Source organism: Carassius gibelio, chromosome A13 (assembly GCF_023724105.1).
Source record: "Carassius gibelio isolate Cgi1373 ecotype wild population from Czech Republic chromosome A13, carGib1.2-hapl.c, whole genome shotgun sequence".
Lineage (NCBI taxonomy): Eukaryota > Metazoa > Chordata > Actinopteri > Cypriniformes > Cyprinidae > Carassius > Carassius gibelio.
This window is the reverse complement of record NC_068383.1, coordinates 25,184,468-25,209,647: the sequence shown is the minus strand read 5'-3', so window position 1 is coordinate 25,209,647 and position 25,180 is coordinate 25,184,468. Positions and strand designations below refer to the sequence as shown.

At 37.9% G+C, this 25,180-nt stretch overlaps 1 long non-coding RNA gene across 1 annotated transcript in view; it reads left to right on the top strand.

Moving 5' to 3' along the window:
* The first annotated feature begins 210 nt into the window (after nucleotides 1-210).
* The window catches only part of LOC128026707 (uncharacterized), a 35,980-nt gene continuing 11,010 nt past the window's right edge, over nucleotides 211-25,180 (top strand). The window contains exons 1-3 of the long non-coding RNA XR_008186484.1: nucleotides 211-387; nucleotides 23,898-24,292; nucleotides 24,667-24,993. This is a non-coding gene — a long non-coding RNA (uncharacterized LOC128026707). The remainder of the gene's footprint in view (nucleotides 388-23,897; nucleotides 24,293-24,666; nucleotides 24,994-25,180) is intronic.

The window sequence follows — 25,180 nt, the reverse complement described above, 5'->3', positions numbered from 1 at the left end:
CTCTCTTTGAATTATTATATGTATCTGTATATTGTTCTTGTGTTATTGAGCATTATTATTATTATTATTATTATTATTAATAATAATAATAATAATAATAATATTTAAAACAGACTGGGTAAAAACGAATAATAAATCAAGGCTTCAGCGCACAGACCGCCCACTCCACGATGACGTCATTTCCTAGGCTCGTGGCTCTATGACGTTACATCAGTCGGACGCAGCAGCAGCAGTCTTCTGAGGATCTATATTAGTAACCCTTATATTCGTCTGTTGTGTTGTTTAATATATGTTTTAAATTGAATTTAGCGCTTTTTTGTTATTTACATTTAACCCATCCACGCGTCATCGCTCAGTCTCGGTCAGCTGCGAGTCTTTTGAGGAGAGGTGAGCAGTTCACGTTTATTTATTTATATATATAAACTAGGGCTGAACGATTTTGGAAAATAATCTAATTGCGATTTAATGTGCGATTATTTTTAAAGCTATTTTTATGTTTTGTATTACTCAAGCTAAAACAATCATTTATATGGCCAACACAATATTAGATAGATTAAACAGAAATGTTATTTTCTGTAGGCCAGGCATATATTACGATTAAATTAGGTGATGCATGAATTGACATGAATGACATTTTTTATTAAAATACAATCAGTAGTATATTGACTGATTTGTTTTACTTCCAACCTTGTAAGCATGTAATAATTATGGCAGCATAAAGCACTGACAAATAAGCCTAGTGTAAATATTAATATACAGATCATACAAACTGAAGAAGATTGCAGCAGTATTAAAACAAATCTGTTGCTTTACCACACTACTTTCGGTGATTCAAAGTCACTGTAATAAACAAATGTAAACGTGGAGTGCACTTTTTAAACACTTTAGACCAGAGGATCTCAAACTTTTGTGGTCACGCTAAATAATTTCTTTAAATATTATGAATAATGATTTTTTTTTTTTTAATCTACAGGGAAAAAACACCTGCATCAGTTGAAACCTTGAGAATAGCATAATAATCATAATTATTATTCCCTCTTTTATTAATTCGTTTATTTATTGTGGGTTCCATGCTGTCCGCTAAAGGTGTAATCCACGATGCGATTCGAGAAAAGATGAAATTAGGTTAACTTTATGGTAATGAGTTATGGTGCAGTTCAGCGGCAATGAATCAGAATATGATATTTTAAATCTATATATATATTAATACGAAGAAATTGATAATATAAAAAAACATTACAATTTTGCTTTCTGTTATTCTTTCTATTTAAAGCATATGTTATGATCACTGCACTTATAAAAAGAACATGTTCATGAATCAAGTACTGTATTGCGCTTAATGTAGTTATTAGAAAAGTAAACTATATTTACATATTATGAGTTCTAATGGAGATGGGTGTCATCAAATTTTCTTTCTTATTTATATTTGGAAGAACTTATATTATATCCTTTGTTATATTTCTAAAAGAAATATCTTCTTGTATGTTAATATTGCAAAAGAAAAGCTACTATAACAACAATTAGGACAGTGCGTTTCACAAAGCCGCATTTTAATTGTTACTCTGACACAAATTCCTGTGCCAGCGGTGCAACTAAGAAAGCAGCACTAGTAAGTTGTGATGAAATGTTATTTTTCATATTTAATAGAGGGCTAGATGATCTTAGTTTGTTAATTATGTTGCTGCATTGTTATTGTCTGTTGCTGTTCAAGTTGTTCTAACTTAAAATGTAGGCTGTTGTGTCAGGGAATCAGTCGCAATGAGCTTGTGTTTCATTGTACAGCAGACATAATTAAGTATGTCTGGAGGTTGTGGTGGTATCTATATTTGTGGTAAAACTGCTGTCTAAATCTGCAAACGTTTTCATTTCCTGGATGTCAGATTTTTTACTTGGTGGATATGCGATTTTGTTTTATTCAATATTTTGACATATGTATTTCCTTAGTAGCTTTTAATAAGTTAATTCACTCAGAATGCATTTTTCATTCACTGCTATACTTTTCCATTGTATTTCAATGTAAATGTGCCACCTGACATCTTGAATGTTGCGCTCTTGTCTCAGGTCTTTAGCAGTCTCTCACACCTAATTCTCGTGTGTAATAGTCTACATCATTCTAAAACACAGCGCTCAAGATTTATTTATTTTTGTACAAAATCACGATTCCTCAATGCGTAAGCTGCTACTAATTTGCAATACAACTACGGAGTTCTTACCTGTGTGTTATGATGTTTCTTAGTTGAAGCAACAATCCAAAAACATAAAGAGTAAAGCCGATGTACGATTAATAAAATAGCTGCTAGAAAAGGCAAAATATGCGTTGTTTGCGGAAAACTGAAGTCTGAAGTTAAAAAGTTTTTCTTAAATGTCTGTGGCGATCTGAAGTTGCAAGCTTCATGATTGCATCATTAGAAAAATGGGTTGAATAATAAAGAGTCCAAAAGATGGAATACATTTTTCCTGAGAGATCCTGGATCCTGGAAATTTTCCTGGAATAGCCTCCTAACACGAACGGTGCTTCTTTTAACTTCTAGAAAAAAATCTTTTTTTTTACTACAAACAAAAATATTTTTATTAATACAGGGAACTGCCCATAATGCCTCAGTGCCCCTGATGTATTACGTCATTACAGTGTGCCATGCGTATGTTACTCATCAGTCACTTGTTATCTAGCTTCGAGTGCAACAACACAAAAATTAGCGAAGAAAGCGAAAATACACAGTCATCCTCAAAACCAGTGCCAGAAGAGCTAATCGCGAGATGTTGGTCAGCTTCTTTAGCCTGGAGATGGTTTGGTTTTGACAAAAAGTCACCAATCTGTAGAATTTGTTGCATGCAGATCGCAGTTAAGCAGAGCGCCACAACCAACCTCTTCCATCATCTCTGTACAACGCACAAAACACAGTTTGAAGAGTACGAAAGGCTTTGTGCTGAACAAAACAGCATTGCTGCTACAAACATGGTACAAAAAAAGGAACACATACAACAGACCTTAGCAGAAACATTCACAAAGAAAACACCATATGACAAAAAAAGCGATTACAAACTCTGTAACAAGTTTTATTGCAAGGTCTATGTTGCCAATTCAATCAGTCGAGAAGGATGGGTTTCAACAAATGTTACAGACTTTAGGTCCCAGATATAATCTGCCTTCAAGGAGATATTTCCGTGAAACAGTTCTACCAAAACCGTTCAAGGCAAACACTGTCCCATAAATTGCAGAAGGTCACCTATTATGCCACAACCATCGATCTGTGGTCCAGTAGAACCTCGGAGCCGTACTGCAGAGCAGTGTCTGTGTTATTTACTTTTTTATCCTCATCTTTTATATTAATATAATGTAAAAAATATATATTGTGTTGTGTTCTAATGTTTACATTTTGCAAAACACAACTTTTTTTAAAGAGTTAGTCACTTTGTTGTTAGTCTATTACTAATAGAGTACTGTTTGCAAAGCACAAAGTTAATTACGTACATATATTGTACTGAAAAAGCACTGTTCTTGTATTAAAATAAATATTTAGTACAGTAATTTGGACGGTTCATGTTTAAATCAATAATGTTTCATATCTTTATGTACCATATTTTCCGGACTATAAGTCACACTTTTTTTCATAGTTTGGCTGGTCCTGCGACTTATTTATCAAAATTAATTTGACATGAACCAAGAGAAAACATTACCGTCTACAGCTGCTAGATGGGGTGCTCTATGCTGTTTATTGCTCCTTTAGCCTACCCCTTTAACCTACTCCTCCAAGGCCGTCGAGGCACTTCAGCTGGAGAGGGCTCCCCCTGAATAGCCAACGCGCAGCAGGCTGAACGAGTGGTACCTGCCAGGATGCCCCCTGCCAGCGCTCTGCCCCGTTCTTCCCTGCGGTTCATGACGAGCTGACCAAGTCATGAAGCGTCCCCTACGCGGCCCGCTTAAGCACTTCCTCCTCTGCAGCTCTCATCTCAGTAGACAGCTCTCAGGAGAAGGGCTATGAGCAACTGCCGCCCCTGGACAAGGCCATGGCTGCTCACCTCTGAACCCCCCCACCCCCATGCAGCAGTGGGGTGGAAAAGCAAGAGAGCCCTTACTTCCAAGCCCTGCAGAACAACCTCTTCAGCACTGCACACCATGGCCATATTGCAGGTATTCCAGGCAAAGCTTCTCCATTCCCTTAGAGTCTAGACCTAATGAACCTGCTTTTCGTGACCTCCGCTGCGATCTGTGGCCAACCTGGTTGGCCAGCCTGGTTGTGCTGGAGTGCCACCTCTGGCTCAACCTAACGGAAATTAAGAGGAGCGACAAAGTGGCCTTTGTTGACACCCCAGTCTCTCCATCCGGTCTCTTCGGAAGGTTTCACAGAGCGCTTCACTGCAGCACAGAAGTCATCCCAGGCCATGGGACACTTCCTGCCCAAGTGCTTCAGCTCTGGCTCGAGTTGCCCCAGCGCTGCGAGTTGCCTCCCCAGTTTTACAGCACAGCCTTCTACGAATGCAGCCCCTGCAATACTGGCTGAAACTCCGGGTCCCACCTCATGCTTGGCGGCACGGCCGCTTTCGCAACAGGGTGAACCAGGCCTGTCTAGCAGCTCTGGAGCTTTGGATGAACCTTGTTTGGTTAAGCCATGGAGTACCCCTACAGGCGGTTTCCTGAAAGACGTGCTCTCAGACAGATGCGTCCAACCTGGGTGCTCTGTGCGAGGGCAGACCAGTTTTCGGCTCGTAGTCGCACGAGGAGAGCCATCTCCATATCAGCAGCCTTGAGATGCTGGCAGAAGAACAAGCCTCTCAATCCTTTCAGGCGATCCTGAAGAAAATGTCATGCTCTTGGCAAGAGAAAAAAGCATGCTCTTGGCATGACAGTAGTGTCCTACATAAATCACCAAGGCGGTCTTTCGTCCAGCTGCCTCTGCGCACTAGCAAAGCGCCTCTTTGAATGGGCATTACCCAGGCTATGGTTGCTCAAGGCGATGCATATACCTGGCAAGACGAAACGAATCTGGGAGCACACATGGTTTCACGGAGCAATGTCCACTTAGACGAGTGAATGCTCCATCCCCAGACGGTTCTCAAAATCTGGGAGACTTTCGGGAAGTCAGAGGTTAATTTCTTCACCTCAGAAAGCAACTCTCATTGCCCAACTTATTTTTTGAAAGACATAGATACAACTGGCCCACAACTGGCCCAGCCTCCTTCTTTACGCTTTTCCCCCAATCGCTCTGATCTCTCAGGTCATCAGACAAGTCAGGGAAGACAGGCACAGAGTCCTCCTGGTGGAGTCCTCAAGCTGTATGAAGCAGCCATCACAACATGTCATGCTTCTATCTGTGGGTCGAAGCAGCCACATTGTGTGTTTCCTGAGAGGTACTAGCCATTTGAAGCCCCTGCATCCTCTCACGGTTCCCACTTGGGACCTCCACACGGTCCTTGGAGCACACAAAGGACCTCCCTTTGAGCCGCTGCGGTCAGCTGACCTTCGGCCCCTTACACTCAAAAACATTCTGCTACTTGCTCTAGCATCAGTCAAACTTGTTGGCAACCTGCAGGTCCTCTCAGTGAGTACTCGGTTCCCTGAGATACGGAATGAATACTGCGTATTATGCTTTGCCACGAGGCTGCGGCTTCAGTGTCGTCGCTTCAGTCGTATGACCTGATTTCCTATGGCTATTTGCCTGCTTATATAGCCATTAGCCCCACCCATTTTGGCAGGCTTTGGTGTGCTGCATCGACGCAGCGCTGTCATTGGTTTAAAAAAGTTTGCAGATTAAACCAATTGCAGTGCAGTTGCACTGCGTTATTAAAAAAAGGCTTCAGTATCGACGAAAAAAGGAGCTTTTCCCCATACGCAGTACTCGTTCCGTATCTCAGGGAACCGAGGTTACATTCATAACCAAGTACGTTTTCACTCACTGTTAAGACAGAAAATAGTGATAATTTTAATAAGAAAATTAAGAAATGTCTTATTTTATTTGTTTAACCATACGTTTTTTGTAACTTAAACAAATACATGGACTTACTAGTCTCCTTTAAAACAGAATCAAATTTATTGTCTTGAATGGGTCTCAGTACAGCAACAAGATCTGATTCCTGAAGTCTCCACTCCAAGTGATTTTATTGTTTCCTCAAGAGATTTTGTTGTTGTTGTTGTTGTTTTTGTGATTGGGAGATCTAGTAATACATCATCAATGGCACTGATTATGTTTGAAATGTTCATCTCTGATTCTCCCATTTCTGAAAACTACCAAATAGCAATCATTCATATTCAGAGTCCATATTATTTATCACAAGAAACTGGCCTTTTTTGTATAACCCCTGTAGATTTACTTCTGCTAAGATTTTGGTATTATTCTCTGTAAAACCAAAGCACCTCACTTCATCTTAAACAGAATCACCATACAGTTCTTGGTAAAATGCAGTGCTATTTTTTACTCATGCAGTTAAATCATACATTGACTCTTCTGACAAATAGGCCTGGAACATTTGATGCCTTTCAGAGAGGGTGAAGCACAAGTTTTTAATATTCTTCAAGTTTCTGTGCTTGCTCTCAAAACACATCATCCACAGTCTGATTAAAGAACCAAACTTTAAAATCAGTGCAGTGTAGTGTCGCAAGTAGTGATGCATTGGCTTTAGTCTTTATCCTGTACAGAGAGATAATCTACAAGCAATATATTCTTGCATAAGAATGTCAAGGTATGCAACTACAGCCAATGAAATCCTCTGCACACAAATGATCTCAACAATATCTTTCAGCTAAAGGGTCAACTGCCACACATCATCCATGGGCTCTTTTACCTAGTCACCCATGATCACAGGAAGAAGACTTCCAGAAAAATTCCAGTTCTGAATGGCCTGACAATAAAGCTTTACTCCATTGGAGCTCACTGCACATGGGTTACTCAATGCATCAGATGCATTGTATTTAAACTGCTTAATGTATTTATTCAAAACGAAATAGGTGAACCACTTTTTCTGCTTTATGAAGTACTTCAGGTAAAGGGCTAAATAATAGGAAAGGATACCCTCAAAAATGTCATGGCCTAAACAAGGTGGCAGGCATAGGCTTGCAAACAATGTTTTGTTGTCCCTCAGATTGTAAAATATCTACAGCTTAATTGTAGTTTTCAGGCATGCACTGATGCCCACATGCATTTGGATCCATCTGAAAATCTCTTAGTGTTATCTGGCAATACTTGCAGAAATATTCAGAAGCACTCAAATTTTCAGTTGATCCACCGATACTGTGAAATCCCAAATGGTCACCTGTAATGCACAAAACAGTCCCTTTAACTGTTTCCTCTGTCATAGTTATTCCATTATCTTCCAAGTCATTTAAGTCTGCAATTAGCCTGGAGAAAACGTTATGTTGGAAGTGTTTGAAATATTTCCCTCGACAAAGCATTACAAATGACAAGTGGTCTGTAGTTGTTCTTATATGAGGTGGTAAATTATCCAGAGACCGATATACAGCTAGTTCTTTGTGTTTGCTTTTTGCTGAACCTAATGGATTCACCACCTCAAAAGTATCTTGATATAGAAATAGTTTGAGACATGATGAATCACTCTTTTTGTAAACCTGACCATCACTGACATCACAAATCACATCTGTGCAGGGTAAGCATGTATCCTGTGCAGCACATTTCTGCCATAAGTCATCTCAATGTCTTTCAGAGGAACATAGTAGGCAAACCTCTATGACCTTGTTTCATCTGTTCCTAAGTACAACTTCACAGGTTCTGTGTATCTGAACTTCTCTTTAAAAGCCTATGTTCTTGAAAAATTAGTACTCCATTGGTCATTCGTGACTAATGGGGAATATGTCAGATTCCTTCACAACATCACATATTTTACCAATGTCATCATCGGTTTACTGTAAATCATGTTTCAGGAATGAATATGTCGGTTCCAGTTCATGTATGCTCTGCATCTCTTCAACAAGATTTAGTATAGTTGATGATGTCAGAAGAAACTCCCTAATGTCATTTCAAGTAGAAAAGACTAATGTTTCTGAGAAACAGATAACTGAAATTCACCTTCATCAGTCTCACTAGATCTCTCTGTGGGGCCTGTAACTAAAGGTTCAGTTTTAAAACACTGAGTAACTGTCTCCATATAAAGATCAACTGGGCTGGACTTTCTGGACTGCATTAAAACAGGGTACATGCTAAATTATTTGTAACTTAGCCTATTTAAAACAAATCACAGCTGAAACGGTTTGATTCTACTTAGCAATGTACACTGAACAAAATTATAAATACAACACTTTTTTTTTGTCCCCATTTTTCATGAGCTGAAAAGGCCTATTTCTCTCAAATATTGTTCACAAATATGTCTAAATCTGTGTTAGTGAGCATTTCTCCTTTGCCGGTTTAATCTATCCACCTCACAGGTGTGGCATATCAAGATGCTGATTAGACAGCATGATTATTGCACAGATGTGCCTTAGGCTTGACACAATAAAAAGCCACTCTAAAATGTGCAGTTTTACTGTATTGGGGGGCTTCCAGGAATTAAGTACAGATCCTTGCAACATGGGGCCGTGCATTATCATGCTGCAACATGAGGTGATGGTCGAGGATGAATGGCACAACAATGGGCCTCAGGATCTCGTCATGGTATCTCTGTTCATTCAGAATGCCATCAATAAAATCCACCTGCACTGTAAAAAAGAATTTGTTGAGTCAACTAAAAATATTATGTTACCCCGCTGCGTAAAATATTTTTGTTATCTTGACAAAAAATTTCGTGTTGAAACAACTTCAAATTAAAGTGAAATTAGTCCAGGTAACAAATTTCTTTAAGTTGACTTGACTATTAATTTCTAGTCCAGTCAAGTAAATCATGTTGTGTCAACAGGGATTTTTTTATTTCTTTTTTTTTACTTCGATCAATAATCATAAACAAATGTTACCCCACTGCCTTAAATGTTTAAATAAAGATGACAAAACACTTTATGTAATTTATTTAATGATAGAGACAACACTTTCATTCACATTTAAATTGAACAAGCAATTTGCTGTTAACACATCAACTGCATGATAATTGATAAACAAAACAAAAAATGCAAAATACAAACACACGTCTAAAGATCTGAACCGACACTTGAAAGTGTGATGTATAATAAATAACATTGGCATGGGATTGAGAAACAAATAGTTGCGTTTCAATTCATCAGATCAAAACCCACAGGGATTGTTTTTAATTTCATAACTCAATATGAAAATCAGAAGGTTGAACTCTGCATTTTAACCCTGCACAAGTTCACATGCACTCCCCCCACCATAATGCAACACTGCATGAAAAGAGGTGTATCCGTACTTAGGGCTGGGTACCGAACTTCGATGCCTTTATGGTATCAAACGAAAAACTTCGACTTCGATAAAATTATTTATCTTTCGGTGCCAAAGTTCGGTTCCAAAAGCCAAGCGGCCGGATTTTTTTTTTTTTTGCCAAGCGGCTGTGTCTGTGTGAGCTTGTAGCATATGTGTATGTAAGGACCTAAATTCGCCGTGATTGGCTGTCCACCACCACGTGACGTGACGGGGAGCATTTCTGAAGATACTCGCAGTCACACAACACAACTGTAGTTGTTTTTTCTCAAAACGTTTCCGTTTTACAATGACAAAGAGGTCTAAAGTGTGGCTACACTTTATAAAAGTGGATGCCGAGTCAGTGAAGTGCAACATATGCGATAAGAGTATTGCAACCAAAGCCGGTGTTAATGAAGCATTTGTTTGGATGAGTGTTTTGCCCTCCCTCCCTGTTTAGTTTGGTCTACTCCATTGCGTATCTTGAAACACGCCCTCTTTCACGTCGTCTAAAAAACAGAGAGAGAGACAGATTTATCCGGTTCAGCGAATTTCTCTGAGCAGCAGGACACTGTATACGTTCACTTTAAACATAACCGACTGTGTTTACGAGAATACTTGCAGAGACAATTATTTTGATATAATTGTGTGTGTATGTGTTCATTCAGAAGTTACGATACGCGAAAGATGAATTCATTCTCTGTATGCGCATTGTCTGAAATGCTTCTCGCAGCGCGTGCTTTCAATGAGTGAGCTAAAGCTCCGAACGCGTGCAAATTGTTTAAAACGCTTGAATCAGCAATATTTAGAAACAAGTGCGAGCAGCATTTCAGAAACGTTGCAAATGTTGTGTGACTTGAACTGTAAAGCACATAAAGCTGTCGTTTGAGTTTATAAACTTATATTTCATGCATGATTCGTATGGATCTGCTAACTGAATGCAAAGTGTTAGTTCTAGAAAAATGTCTTGATGAGCATGTGTCGCTCACTCGGAGTCGCTAAATGAACAGCTGCTGTTCTTTTTTCTTCTTTTTTTTTTCAATGGTGGATCAGTTGCCCTATTGGTTAAAATCCCCAAACTGTTTACTTAAATATTAAATTAATAAATGACATCAAAACAGGGGCGTTTGCGTTATGATGTGGTGGGCTGCTGTGGGCCAGAAAGTCTTTTTGGTCCCAGTCCGCCCCTGAATGGCGCACCCCTATCCAAAAAGCACAACCAGTTGTATTAATAATGTTATCCTGAGAGTGAAGTGTTACCAGTATTTGTTTTAATCAAGGTGAGAAATAAAAGTTTTGTGTTTAATGTATTTGTGTTGATGTTGAAATGGATTTTAAAACATATGGTATCGAAAAAAGTATCGTTAGGAACCGGTATCGAAACTGAGGTATCGAAATTGGCACCGGATCGAAAGATTTTGAACAATACCCAGCCCTATCCGTACTAGGAAACTCCTGTGTACACCACTGATTTTCAGAAGTATCTACTACTTCCACTGAGGGTAAACTTCAAATTCCACCAACTTATGCCGCGTTTCCACCGAAATTACCCGGAACATTTTTACCAGGAACTTTTTTTCCCCCAGACCTGTTGGTTTCTACGTTTCCACCGTGGTGTAAAGTACCGGGAAGATTAGGCAAATAGACTGGTGGCGTAGGTCTGCGCCTGTTTCTCAATACAAAGCACCGCTGATTTAGAAAAACAAAAAACAAAAATGTACGTTGATTTTGGACGTGCATCATCGGTAGTTAGTTCAGACTTTGTGCATTCGTCTCGGGAGTGTGATGTCCGCTACGACGCAAGTCCGGTAAATCTATAAACAGCAGCGTACTTGATAACTTCAGTCAGCTCGTCTTGGATGCTGTAATTTTCCTAACTGTATATTTACAATAAAACGAAATAGGATATAAAATACCACTGCCTCCTTTGGTTTTCATTTAAACATAATAACAGCTGCAGAAATGTACTTAGTTCAGGGATATGTATATATACAGCCATTACAATGAAACGAAATATTATATAAATTTGCTTTTTTTATTTTCATTTTAACATATAGATAAATTGAATACAGACCAAAAAAAACCTGTTAGATTTACCTCGCAGCTGAATTATATTTTATGTTTAACCACTAAAGAGACATCAGAGCCAGCGGCACATATCAGAAGGTCTAGCCGAAGTGAGGCTGCTCTCTGCGGATACATGAGGACTGAGCTCCCGCTGATCGAGTGGAGCTCACCGTCTACGAGATCGGAGAAACACATTTTTAAATAGGCGCTCTCTTTATAAATAAACAACAGATTTGAGTTTTAAACAACTACATTCTCGCCTGAAATACTTTAAAAATTACATTTCATGACACAATAACAGTAATATTTTGAAAATGTTGATCCGAATAAATGGTGGTTGAACTCAACCAATGTTGTGTGAACTCAACCAATCAGGATGTTTAGCGCCCAAGTCCCGCCCCCCAAAGTTCCTGAACTTTGAAAAAGTACCACCTCGCCAGCAGGGACTTTCTGAGGGGCATTTTTTTACCCGGAACTTTATTTAGTTCCTGTTTCCTGCGGTGGAAACACACCAAGTACAGGGCCAAAGTCCTTAGTTCCTGGGTAAAGTTCCTGCGGTGGAAACGCGGCATTAGGAAACTCCCATAATAGCCGCATTTCCACTGTCGGGCCAGTGCGAGCCAGGGCTTAAAGCGGGCCGGGCAGGGCTCATAGCCCCAGGCCAGTAGCACGAGGCCAGAATAGCGCAGGGTTTCCACAGAGGAGCTTGAAGCACCGCTGCACGTCACTAAAACACGCCCTTTACACGCCTCTCAGAACAACGTCATGCAACCTCAAAATTTCACCAACAAAGAGAAGTTATCAGAAAACTAAGAAATAAGTCACTGGAACATGCGTGATCACAAAACGAAGATGATAAAAGCGGCCGTTTGTTTGCATGCTTTGTTATATATTCAAATTCAAAAGCATCGATGTTTTAACTATAGAATTAATTTAATTTATCAGGACTCAAAATTAATCACACATAAATACACTTATTTCTATTTTATTTATTTATTTTTAACGCTTATGAAAATAGCCTGCTTATTCAGTCGAGTCTGTTTCTGTGTATTAGCCACAGTATAGCCGTCACATTTAGAATTAATGATAATATCTCTATTTTTATAAAAGCTCCCGAACAAAAAACATTATTAGGCTATATTCTTTTATGATAGGCAACGTGAGAAAAAACTCTCGAGACGAGGCTTGTGACAGATAATATAAGTTACTAAATAAATACATTGTGATAGAGAATAAGAAGCTGACGTCTGATTTCTTCAAGCGGTCATATTTTACCATGTTTACTATGGTAATGTGTTTAGCGTGCATATCTTTTTCATCGCTTATACATATGTCTGCCTTGCATGGTGATTATAATCCACATTGGATCAAGTTATTTCAAAGACTCGCTGCTGACTGAAAGAGAGTTTTGAGCTCGACTTATTAAAAAAAGTGTTTAATGCTGGTGTTAAAGCTGTTATCTTTCTGAAATGATCCGCAGCGCAGACTCTCTATTTTTATAAAAGCTCCCGAACAAAAAACATTATTATATTTTGATGATATGCAACGTGAAGCTAAACTCTTGAAACGAGACGACAGATAAAATGTTACTTAATAAATACACAATTGTGATAGAGAATATGAAGCTGACGTCTGATTTCTCCAAGCGGTCATATTTACCATGTTTAGTGTGTAACGTTAATGTTTAGCGTGCATAGTCTTTTACATCGCTTATAAATATTTCTGCCTTGTTTAATGATTATAATCCACATCGGATCAAGTTATTTCAAACACTTGCTGCTAACTAAGAGTGAGTTTTGAGCTCAACTTATTTTAAAAAGTCTTTAATACTGGTGTTAGAGCTGTTATCTTTCTGAAATGATCCGCGCTGACGCTCTCCAGACACGGAGAAACTCCGCCTTTGTTCATAACCCCTCATCTAGCCCCAGCTGGCCCGCTTTGGCCCAAGGTTTTCGTCGGGCCAAAAAACCTGGCCGTTGGCCCCGAGGAAGCCCCGGCGAGGCACGATCAAGCCCCGGAAGTGACTGTGGAAACGCGACTGGCCCTGGCACGAACTAGCATGCCAGGTCCTAGTGGAAACACGGCTAATGATACCAATTCAGATGTATCTTGCTGAAGGGATATCCCTGTGGTATATGCAGCCATTTGTTGCCATGGCAAGTAATCCCCTGAAGAATGTTGTCAGGAGACATTTTCACACCTCAAGAGCCCTTTCACTTCACACCTTGACACACCTCTGCTGTCCTTATTGGTGTTTTTTCTCAACATTGATTGGTTGTTTAAAAAAAAAAAAAAAAACACCCCAAACCCTGACAACTATTGGGACAGAGACCTGTCAATTTCCTGATACTAGTATTTGATTGGTCACTGTTTTCATTTAGCCCAACCCAAGCCCTCATAGCATAGTGACTTGATTGGTTTTGGCCAGCTATATTAATAAACCATAACCACCCCACCCACTATACAACCCAACCCCCTCAAAAATGGAAAACAGAATGGATTCAGAATTTCTTTTTATTAAAATTAAACCAAAACACTTAAAGCATTAAATATATAAATAAATATATAAATAAAACTATAGGAACTGTACAGGGGAAAAAAGTACTTTTTATAAAATTTAACCAAACACAAGCAATATTATAACAGTTAAAGAAAATAAAACTAAATAAATCTAACCTAATAAGTATACAAAGAATATAAAATAGAAGAGAATAAGTGAAAATGTGCAGTTTGTGGTGCAGTTATTAAAATTGCAAAACCAGTGCGGTTTAGTTAAAGTTGAATGAAGGAAGGTCTATCATGTCCATTTCCATCAGCCTTAACATGCTGATGATGCAAAATAGTGTAGCGCATGTCTTCCTCCCATCTGCGCTGAAGCTGTGAGATGGAGACCTCACAATCCACACTGGCCTTCCATCAACAATGGCATCCTCCTCGTCAGACATCAGCTCTACTGTTACAGTCTGCCAAAGCTCTCTCTCTGCATCGGTTTGAACAACCTTGGACTTGGAATCCAGCAACTGCAAAACACACAATGTGTTAACCACTAAAAACACAGAGAAATGTATCAAACTTAAAGGAATAGTTCACTCAAAAATGAAAATTCTGTCAATGTACTCACTCTCATGTTGTTACGAACCTGTAAATGTCTTTGTTCTGATAACCACAAAAGATGGAATGTTTATAATCCAACCAATCATGAGCCCCATTGACTTTAAAGTAGAAAAAAATACTATGGAAGTGATTGGAGCTCATGATCAGTTTGATTTCAAACATTCCTAAAAATATTTTCTTTTGTGGTTATCAGAAGAAAATCATTTTCAATTTGGGGTGAACTATCCCTTTAAAGACAAGTTGAGGAATTTCTACACTCACCAGTCTTTTCCTTTGTCGGTTTTTAGCTCCTGTTTTAATGACATCTCTTAGCTGGGACTTTTCTGGCTGAGACAAATTGTACTTTCTCCGAAGTGTTTCAAAGTATGTCTTGCAACACGCTGAATAAAATAAAATTCAGATAAATGACAAACTACACTATTGAAATCATAAGATGGACAAAATATAAGACACTAAAATTATGGACATTAAAATTGTTAAACATTTTAAAATTACCTTGTATACACGCAGGGTCTGCATCTGCAAAAGTTTTCAATTCCTCTAGCAGATAAGTCATGACTGCTTGGTTACGAGGCGAACTTATTCTGTGTGGAAAGAGAGAAGGGTCTCATTAAAAACATTTAAAAGGAATATGTAAAACCCCATAAACAGCATGGCCCACAAAGGCCAAATAAACATAGCAGAAAAACAGCAGTCTTAAGCACTATTCGGACGGGACTAGTTTTCTAAACTACGTTTGAGTTTCGATTCTTACCACCTGACGTCTGTGATTTTCATGTACCAATTCGGACGGGACTAACATCTCCGTGTTTATTACAGAGGTGGGAGGGTCTGATTTGTGCATCTGGGCGTCACAGAGATCACGCGCTCTGTATGCGTGCATTTAATTCATTCAGAATGATTGCCTTAGTATTATTACACAATAAATACTAAATGGCTAGTATAGCAAAACCATGTTAATGTGTGGTTCCTTTAGTTTAACTTGTTTTCCTTTTTTTTTTTATTAAATGTAATTAAAACATTATGTAACTGAGTACACAAATGAACTTGAGTAATCTTACCTGATGCTGATATTACAGTAGCCGGTATTAACAGTTTACGCGATCTTGCTCTTGATTTTATTAGTTGTATTATTTTTTTTATCATTATTTATTTGCCGCTAAACAAATATATCAAACATCCGCGCGGTAAGAGCATCTACGGTAATTCACGTTGGCCAAAACACACAAGGAAACGCGTTGTGAAATAAAATATCACCGGCAATCACAGACATTCGCATTCGGACGGGATTAGTTTTCTCAGAGGATCACTGTGTTTGCTGAAAAACGGTAGGTAATTTGCTCTGGAATTATTACAGAGGTTGTGTGAGAAAAACACAGACGTGGCAGATTCGGACGGGATTAAAATTACCAAGTACGTCTGTGAAACACCGATTTCTCTAACGACCCCCTGTAAAACTAGTCCCGTCCGAATAGGGCTTTTCCCAGTTTGTGGATCATATTTATGTAAGTTGTTTTCCTAATTGTGAAGGCGCCTTGCAGCTTCCTGTAACATTGAATGGCATCCCTAAGTGTCATAGGTTCATCTCTAACGTTTATAACAAACCAAACCGTTTGAAAATCGGTAGAAAATGGAGCAAGTTATGGTTATTTAAAAGTCCATACACCATTAAAACACAATACTGCGAGCGAGCTCCCCGTGGTAAGATGGCCGCCAAATGCGGTGCGGGCCAAACATCTAGCCTTTATTATACACATCTTTACTACTATATTGTCCGCTAAAATAAAACTCAACTTACCGCAATGCTCACGTTGTGCGCCCTCTTTATCCTTTTATGTAATGGCTCTCCCCGCGGATTTTTTTGTTCCTCTTGCGGTCTTTGCTCGTCAAACTTTCGCTCAAGAGCACAGAGACGCTGGATAGCATCTTCGAGAAGAACAGTGTTTGCAGCTTGCTTCTCCATCAAACCCTCAAGCTGACGAGACGAAGCGTTCTGACCGGGGATCAGCGGTTTCATTAAATCATTTATGCTCAGTGGGCTTGCCGCGGGTTGCACAGCCCTATTACTCACGGGAGTAGTGAAACTCAGGTTTCTTTTACACGCCATCACAAACAATAGTCAGTTTCACCAAGTCGCAATTCGCAAAAAATGACTTCACACAATGCCGACAATATAAATTGTGTTCGCGCGATTGATACTGTCATGTCATTGGTTGCATTCCCTTACGTCACCGAGGCACACCTGTGGAGCGTATTGCAGGCAGATGTGTACTTAGTACATCAACCGTGCAGTTAAGTCACACTAAAGAGAAGGTTTCGGTTGTAATTCCACTTTGCACTGTGGTAGAGATTTAGACATTTGTATTGTCATTGTTAATGTCTATTTTCATTTTTGTCATTATCTGTAAATGTCAAACTTTACAATTAACCTTTTTCTTGATGTAGCTACTAAAACAATGTTTGTTGTATTCCTCTTAACTAATGTAACCCATAAAGAGTCAGACATATAAAGTATTTTTTACACATTAAAAATATATATATATTGAGAAAATCCCCAGTTGTCCAAATTAAGTCCTTAGCAACAAATATTAGGCTACTAATGATAAATGTATTTGTGATAAATGTAGTGATCATGAAATCATGAAAAGAACATGAAAAGTCAGAGACATAATTTTCACATTTTTAAATGGTAATTGTGTCCATTGAATTTCAGTTAATTTGAATGATGCTAAGTTTCTTATATAGACTAATTAAATTATATTAATAATAAACGTATTTAGCAAACACAGTTTTTATGTTCCACAATACTGTATGTGCTGTCTTTACGAGACATTGCAACCACAAAGATCTAAAGTCAGATTCTAAATTTCATTGCACCACATGATCAGACAGAAGTGTTAACATCAGAAGGATCTTGAAAGTTTCCAAACTCGTCCCCCATCATAATGCTACATACTGAAAATGTGTACATACTGTTTAAGAAAATGAGAGGTGAAACAACATTTGTTTACATGACAACATGCATATTCCAAGTCATGACATGTTAAGTTTAATGTACATTCTAAAATGTAGTGAAAGGCACAAAAGAACCTAAATTTCCTTATAAACAAAAACTTTTAAAGAAAGAGTGCTGTGGAGCCGATGGACACATCATGAACACTGAAAAGTGAAAGTGACATGAAATACATTTGTGCTCTTCATTTAACCCATCCAAAGTTCACACACACAGCAGTGAACACACACCGTGAACACACACCCAGAGCAGTGGGCATCCATTTATGCTGCAGCACCCGGGGAGAAGTTGTGCCTTGCTCAAGGACACCTTATTTGTGGTGTTGAGGGTGGAGAGAGCGCTGGACATTCACTCCCCCACACCTACAGTTCCTGCCGCTGTAGCGAGCACATGGTGGGAGCAGCTGATCTTCACAAGTTTTTGCAGAGCCTCAGTGGTGTATTTAATGCACTGGAGGTAGTGCTGTTCACTGCATACAGACCCATTAGGAGTCCAAATGCCTTGGGGACATGGGAGATGTCAGTGATGACAGGATGTCCAAATGAGACCAATGTTGGTTATTCCTTGGGAAGCACATCACATTGCTGCTCCTCAGTTATATTCAGAATGCCCTGTTCAATTTCTTTCTCAACATCCTTAATGTCACTGGATGGCTGGGAAAAGAAAAAAAAAATATTACATTACTTAATAAATTTATAACAAATGAACACACATATGTACATACACTATTCAAGTTGTGTGTTTTGTTAAAATCACATCTTCCAATAAATGCAAAGTGTAATTCACCTTCAAGTGGAAGATATTTAGAAAAATGTAACCAAAAATGAAAGTCAAAATTAAATGGTGCTCCTCAACGGTTTCGTTTAGAACCATTCAAAATAACTTCCTGTATTAAACTGTTAAAAGCCTGTACACATTTCTTTGTTCTGCTGAACACAAAGAGTTTAAAATCCCATGGGAAGATAAGTGTAAAATACACCCCCAGAACCAACTATGCTAAAAATGGGGGGGAATGGGGGTATTCTACATGATTTCTGAATAAAATAAAATGTGACAAACCAATACAACATATTCAGGTTTTTTTCTTTCTTAATCCAATTCTAAGAGTCTAATCTGTCACACCATTTATACAATGATCAGAAAATATATTGGTGTAAATAGGTATTCCTTTTAAATAATAGTCTGTTGCACTGCATGTTCAGAGCAAAGCATGACTCTTAAAGGGTTGGTTAACCCATGTATGTTTTACTCACCCTCATGGCATCGTAAGTGTGTATGACTTTCTTCTTTCAGACAAATCCAGTCGGATTATATAAAAAAATATTTATGGCAATAGGTGGGTGTTTTTGTCAACAGTCCAAAAGTAGTCAAATAATGTGCATCAATTCATAATAAAAAGTACCTCACATGGCTCTGAGAGGTGAATAAGGTCCTCCTGTAGCGAATCCATGTGTTTTTGTAAAAAAAATATACATATTTAAAATGTTATTCAAAACATATTTAAACACTTTTCTCTCACTTTCGTGAGAGCCATTCCGGGTGGATGAAAATAGGACATAGGGGTCATGCATGCACCGGTGATTAGTGATGAACACGGAAGAGTGGAGAAGAGAAAACAATACGGCAATCAAGAAGTAAAAACACAAAATTAGGCTTGCACGTATGATAGTCAGTGGAAGAGAAAAAAAAAAGTGTTCACAACTTTTTAAATATGGATATTTTTCGTACAAAAAGCGCATAGATTTGCTGCAGGAAGCCTTTATTCACCCCTCAGAGCCATGTGAGACACGTTTTATTGATGGATGGGTGCATTCTATTTGACTATTTTTGGACTGCTGAGGAAAAAAACACCTGTCTATTGCCATTAAATAACTTGGAAGAGCCAGGACAATTTTTAATTCAACTCAGATCAGATTCGTCTGAAAGAAGAAAATCATATACACAGGGTGCCTTGAGAATGAGTAAAACATGGCCTAATTTTAATTTTTTGGTGAAATAATCCTTTAAGCAAAGTTGCTAATGGCCAATATGCTAGCACTGAACATTTTTCAGGACTTAAAACAGTATTCAGCAAAATAATAAAGAATGGCTATGTCCAAAAACAGGGTTTCTCTTGATTTTATGAAGATAAATTCAACACTTTATAAAGACATTTTAAATACCAATTATAGAAAATTCAAGGAATAAAACTGAAGGGAAAATAATGTTAAATTATCATTTCTAAATTTTGAAGCTGTTTTCCAATGCAAATATCTACATTTTCGTAAAGGGTTCACCCAAAAAAGAAAAAAAATTGTCATTTACTAAACCTCAAGTTGTTTTAAACCTGAATTAGTTTATTTCTGTTAGTCCCAGTCCCAGATCGTCTAACACAGTACACAGATCGTCTAACAATGAGTTACAACCCCAGATCACCCAGATTTCTTCTTCTTCTATTACCTGGACCACAGCACTGCAGACTGATGGTGCTCAGATTGGTCATCCACAAGCGTAATCCCAGCAGTCATGTCCTTGATGAATTCCTGCGCAGAGCCTGTGTGCTTTAATAAAAACAAAGGGATGCATTAAACAGGGCCTTACAATTGTAAAGCATATAGACTCCAATAGATGTGCATTTATAAATAAATAAATTTACTTACAACTTTGTCCAAGCTCTACAGTGTGAATGCCATTTCCATTATGTCTGCATAGCATTTTGATGGATAACTGCAAAAGGACTCACTGTGGTCCATCCACAGGATTATTGAATTATGCGCTGAATCTTCAGTCATTCAAAAATATCATAAACATGAAAAATACAAAAACATGTTAAAACACTGTAAAATAATAAACATACATATAAATAAATCTTTACAGAGAAAGTCAAATGTATTGACAAGTTTGTATTAAATGCCAAAGACAAACTATACCATCCAGACGATGCTTTTAAATGACACAACACAGAATTATAACACAATAAAAGGACATTTAACACATTTGTGTCGATCGTTATTGTATCTCTATTTATACAAGATATATGCTATTATTACTTTTATTCTAAAATATATAGATTTGAACGTATGCAATTTACTTATGACCGTATATTCACCATAGACTGTTTAAAAACAGATAGTAACGCAGCATTACACTGGGTTCTAGGTTCTAGTGAGGCACTTGAATGACTAACGTTACTTCAGAAAACTGAAAGAAGAGTTTGCAACGCTACCTTCAGAACTTCATCTGAACCGTAGACTAAGTTTATGTCAGCGATATCAAATGTAACGTTAAGTTACGCGCTCCAGAAGAACTCTGAGGGAGGTGCTCATCTATGCTGCTCATTAGTTTCCCTTATAACATGCAGAAAAGACACAGTTCGAGTAGTAATCTTCTTTTTTCTCCTAATTTTTCATCGATGTATATTCTGACGGATGTCTTACGCTGTCAGGTTTAGAGCAGTTCATTTTTTTTTATTCCCGCCGTTCTTAATCCATACAGTGATCCGTTGAGCTCTAGCGCTCTGTTTGAACGGTTTCTAACGCAGCCCTGGGCTCAAATAATACATACAAACTGTATTTTTATCATTCTCCACATAAGTTCAGCTCTGCTGTCCCGCATGGGAGAATATCTGTTTTAATATTTATATGGAGAATACTGTGGAACCGCCTGTATTTTGAGACAACAAATGTGATTTTACACATTAAGCCAATAAATACGAATATTTTACTTACCAAAGCTGTATTCTAGTAAAATGTCCAAACTTGGAGGAGAAACTGACTAGTATTGCTGACGACCTTCTTCTGTCTTCAACAGCCTTCACGAGAATGACAAGATCTCGTGGTAAGTTATGTTGTGAACATGATATTGCTATTGAATTGAGTCAACACATTTTTTTAAGTTATGAGGACAAATAACCTAGTTCAGTCAACTTTCAAACTAGTTGAGACACTGAAAAATTTAAATTTTTAGTTGAATGAACAAATTCAGTAACTGCAAGTTGTGTCAACATAAAAAAATTCATTGAAACAACTAAACTGCTAAATAATTTTTTACAGTGTGTGTTCATTGTCCATACCATTAGTGATGGGAAGTTCGATTCTTTTCCGCGAACCGGTTCTTTCAGACGGTTTGATTCAATAAACCGGTTGAAAAAAACGGTTCACCGCCTTTGACGCTCGACGTAATGACGTCATTGGTGATGACGTAATGGCGTCACGTCTATCAAACATTAAAATATATAAAGTCAGTAATCATAACTTTAGTCAGTTAACCTCATAATCATGAAAAGTTTACATTTGAATTTTGCAACAACACCCAAATACAGTAACAGCAATAATGTGCATATGAGGATTTAAGTTTTGAAGATATAAAGTAAATAAATTAGGTGTCATCAGCGCAGAAACCCTGATCCACTTACTAAACATAATCCATTGTGATGTATTTGTTATTAAATGAACTTACGTTTCGCCAGATTGCCCTTCATCCAAGCCCTCGAAATACCCGCGCTCATAACATTACTAGTACAGAATCAGAATCAATCACCAAAAGAATCCCTTCGGTTCAGAGACATGCTGTGAGTCAGTTGGCTTCACGCTGAATCGCGCATGCGCAGTATCATCAGTTCATCGGTTCTCAATTCGGACGCGTCCGACAGAAACGATTCTCGGTTGAGTGTACTGATGATCCGAAAACCGATGCAACCGGTTCTTGACTCGAGAACGAGAATCGCTCTAACCGGCACGTGCTGCAGTTCAGTATCATCAGCTGCTCTACTCGTGTTCATGTTCTGTTTACTACAAACTCAATTTGTGAATGTCATCATTAACTATAAATACAGTACAGATATCTCATAAATCATCCCTTATTCCTATTAAACATAAGAGTCTTTAGAGTCTTAATTATTGTCCAACTTCCCTGAAAACCCATTTGGCCTATACATTATATACAATATACAGATTGGAAACATTCATCTAAAAAAAAAAAAAAAAAATCAAAATAAAATATAGTTATTTTTTCACACTTTCCGATGTTTAACAAAATACTTAAAAAATTACATGCATGCGCAGTATCAACAGTTCATCGGTTCTAAATTCGGACGCGTCCGACAGAAACGATTCTCGGTTGAGTGTACTGGTGATCCGAAAACCGAAGCAACCGGTTCTTGACTCGAGAACAAGAACTGCTCCAGCAGTGGGCGTGTTTGTTCATTATCTGATCGGCTCGGTGTTCATCTTCAGTTCGGTCTTCACAGCATTTCATTCAGTGTACTGTTTGAGTAACTGGATTACCCCGGGATATTGGTTTATTCTGACTCAGAGGGAGTGTCAATCACGTTAAAAAGTTAACAGCTTAAGTAATTTGTGGATTAATGCTTATTGGAGACGTGAACCGTTTCAAACGATTCAGTTCGATTTGGTGAACTGGTTCAACCGGTTCACTAAGAAGAACCGGTTAAATTGAACGATTCGTTCACGAATCGGCCATCACTACATACCATAACCCATATTTTCATAGGTTTTTACCTGTTAAATTCTTAAATTCTACCTCTTACTACGTAAAACTAATTACAGTTTTTCCACTGTAAACTCTTCAGTTGTCGCATGTTTTATGAAATAAGGTTTAATACAGTAGCATTTCAACTGTATATTGCTGTTTAATTTACAGACTTTTTTTACAGTGTAGCTGCTTTTTGGTAGTAATGTAGTGGAACTAGCTACTTTTTCAGTAGGGTAGCTTTGGTTCTTTATCCTATGAGTAGTGTGTAGTGTGTATCATATCGAGCTACATAATGTTTTGGACTGTTTGGACACTGTTAGCATGTCTCGTCTTTCATCAGAACCTTCCTTTACATTTCTTTACTAGCATGTTAACATAGGACATATATTGTCACATATTATTCAGGATATGAAAGATAACTGTTCCTTACATGTTCATTATATTGTAATCTTTTGACACAATAATATTTTTATATTTTTCAACATATTTAAAACAATTTATATACTGGTTTCAAATATATGAGAATGTTTTCTTTTTTATGAGAGAAGACCCCGCGCCCCAAGTATGTTTTTGTATGAATGTTTATTAGCGGCCAGTCGAGAGACACATTAGAACAACTCTCAACAATTACAGCACTTTATATAGGAAATGAGCAATGATAGCATGATATGATTACATCATTTTCTCCAGTGTAATTGGTTCTTCTCTTTTACAGGTCTAAAGTGCATCTTGAATGTTTTAATAATTTAGTCTAAGTAACATTATGAGGTGTTTGTGTGTGTGTGTGTGTGTGTGTGTGTTTGACAGAGAGAGATAGAGAGGCATAATGCACATGCTCAGTGCAATCCTGAGAGAGCTTTAATGCAATCCACACCCTGATTCACACAAGATACAAGATTTCCTGTAAGAGTTGAGAATATTTCTGAATCTGCTCACAGGTTCAACCGGATCACTTCAACCTACCATGGAGTTTGAGAACAGCAAAGAAGGATGTAAATGCCAAAAGGATTGCAGTAAATGCCAATGTCATTGTCATACAATAACTATCAGTCCTAAACCTAAACAACTGATTGTGGAGGAGAAGACACCTGAGGCGCCTGAAATGCCTTTGAAAGAGCGCGCCCCCTGGTATTGCTTCCCTTGTGATTCTGGCCACAGTGATTATGGTCCTGGTGATTCTGGCTCCTGTGATTCTGGCTCATGTGATTGTGGATCCTGTGATTGTGGCTCCTGTGATTGTGGCTCCTGTGATTCTGGCTCATGTGATTGTGGATCCTGTGATTGTGGATCCTGTGATTGTGGTTCCTGTGATTGTCAGTGTATGTTCTGACAGGTGAGAAACACTTATTTTATTGTCATTGTCTCTAATCTCTGCTTCTAAAAAACAAGGATATTTTAATCAGCAAAATGGGGTATTTGGATTATTTGAGACAAATCGAAACTAAAACTCTTGATAAATGTGCACTGAACAATGATTAATACTTGTACAATATTTATAAATCTTAATGTTAATTGAACTTTTTATAAATTTGAACACTAAAAAAGATGAATAAATAATGCTGCAATAATATAATGTAAATCATTATATTCTGAGAACAAATTAGACTTTATTGGAAAGTGTTACTAAAAAGTTAAAGTGTCAAGCTTTTATTTAAAATCTTAAATTTACAAAATATTTTAATGGTATTTTTTTGTTTTGTTTTGTAGGCTACGCATACATCCTAGGTCATCTGCCCGGAATGACTTCTGCGTGCTACAGCTCTACAGAAAAGTGGTTATAATGTTTTAAATATGGATATGATTCTTACAAAATGCATGGATTCACTACAGAAGGCCTTTATTAACCCCCCGGAGCCGTGTGAGGCACTTTTTATTATGGATGGATGCACTTTATTGGACTTCTTTTGGACTGTTGAACAGATACTCCCGCCCACTGCCATTATAAAGCTTAGAAGAGGCAGGACAATTTTTAATATAACTCTGATTGGATTTGTCTGAAAGAAGAAAGTCATATACACCTAGGATGGCTTGAGGGTGAGTAAATCATGGGCTAATTATAATTTTTGTGTGAACTATCCCTTTGATTTTTCCTTCGTTGTGAATAATAGAGTAGAATAACAGTAATCTTATTCTACACCTAACATTTTGTTAGAAGAAGATGAAGTATATTTCTACATTGTGACAATTACTACCAGATCCTGCCATAACTGTAAAGTAAGTG